Genomic DNA, 1,737 nt, shown 5'->3' on the forward strand with positions numbered 1-1,737 from the left:
AAACTCACTAGCTCGTTATTTTTCTAAGGTTCATCTTTCCTCAAGGAAATTGTAATCCGTAAAGAGTGGGTGTATTTCCTCAGCTTTTCTTTAGCTTTGCTTTATCATTTATCTTCCCCCACGTGTCGTTCATTCCCCGTGACCCCTGGGCGCCGTCGGTGGTTCCTTTCAACGTCAGACCGTCGATTGGCCGCAATTCAGTGTCGCGTCGTTGCACACAGTTTGCGGCGGTGAACGTCAATTGCATCGCTCCGCATATTTCATTTTCATCCCTCGGCCATCTCGCGACTCGTGGCTCGCCTAAAACGATTCTAACGCCGATTTTTCGCCGCTGCTCGCCAATTCAGACTCAAATGCTACATTTTGCTTGAACATAGGTGTTCATAGGACCTGTACAGATTAATTCTCGTGCCTTGTAAACCTACCATCCTATCATATCTTTTTTAAAACAGTGCGATTGAAGAATACATATAATTCCAGTTTCAATTTTGTCGTTTGTTAGAAGGAAGAAATACATTGTACGTTTTGCTACGCTTGCTAGTGTGCACGTGTTACTTACATTAATATTATATAAAGAAACGTTTGTTTGTATATATTTGTTTGTACAAGAATTTCAAAAGCTACTTAACGGATTGATAAGAAATTTTAACAGAAGCTTCCTTGGTCATTAAAAGGATAATTAAAAGGAAATTTGTACGGCTTCTAATAAGTAACAACTCTGGCAACTTTCAAATTCCATCATCGTTCGATCGTTCCATCGATTTCCACCCGAATTATAAAATAAAAAATACCAGAGTGAAAAAGCTTTCACCACAAATAGCTTCATATTTACTATTCTCACAAAGAAATAATTGAACTAATAATCTGAAATTGTTACAGCGTCCTTCTACTGTTACGAACAATAATTCTGCCAAAGTTCCAATCGTTCTCTCAACTTTTACCTGAGTAATAAAAAAAGGAAACCAGAAGAGGAGAACAATGAAGTACAGGATTCCTGGAGTTTACCTTTCCCAAACCACAGATCAAACAGATCCGCGGCGCGGAAGGCGCCGCGGCCTCGCCGAAACGCGCCGTATTTGACCAATAAATAATTTAGCAAACAAATTGATCCCCAAGGACTATAAACAGATACTTAGGGGCACGCGACTACCACGCTTGGAAATCTACTGACCCACTGTCGACATTCGCTGGCCAATGGTTCCACTGGACAATAATTGATCGGTCGAATACGTGACCCCTACTGTGAGAACCGAGGCTACGGGCCCCGCGGCGTGAAATCTCTATTATCGAGGGGTTGGAACGGTACCCCGTTGTTACCCGGCGCTCGTACGCGTATCTGGACGAAACTGGTGCTGACAGGGTCCACCCTTGGTCTCGCTACCCTCGTCCCCTCGAAAATAATGTAATCGCGAATTAAATGTTTGCTCGGATATCCGCGATACGCTCGGTGGTCCTTTCAGAGGACCCGGGGAATCTCGATTACCGTTTTAGGGGCCATTCTGATTCGAAGAATCAATTTTTTAAGGATTTCTTGAAATTTTTAACATTTTATATTCACAAGCAAGCTTACTTTGTGCCTGTCGTTATTTCACAGAGGTACATTTATGCGTTTTACAATAGAAACTTTTTATTGAAAATTAAAATTTTATTAAATTTAGAGGTACATTCATGTGTTTTGCAATAGATACATTTTGTTTTTCAGACAATTTTATTTTTCAATAAAATTTTCTTAAATTC

The 1,737-nt window shown here is 40.6% G+C and overlaps 1 long non-coding RNA gene across 1 annotated transcript in view; it reads left to right on the forward strand.

Annotated features, from left to right (window-relative positions):
* LOC128896791 (uncharacterized) overlaps positions 1-1,641 on the forward strand; it is a 4,428-nt gene extending 2,787 nt beyond the window's left edge. The window contains exon 7 of the long non-coding RNA XR_008462105.1: positions 880-1,641. This is a non-coding gene — a long non-coding RNA (uncharacterized LOC128896791). The remainder of the gene's footprint in view (positions 1-879) is intronic.
* Positions 1,642-1,737: the final 96 nt, after the last annotated feature.

The sequence above is a fragment of the Hylaeus anthracinus genome, unplaced genomic scaffold (assembly GCF_026225885.1).
Source record: "Hylaeus anthracinus isolate JK02 unplaced genomic scaffold, UHH_iyHylAnth1.0_haploid 11978, whole genome shotgun sequence".
In the NCBI taxonomy this organism is placed as follows: Eukaryota; Metazoa; Arthropoda; class Insecta; order Hymenoptera; family Colletidae; genus Hylaeus; species Hylaeus anthracinus.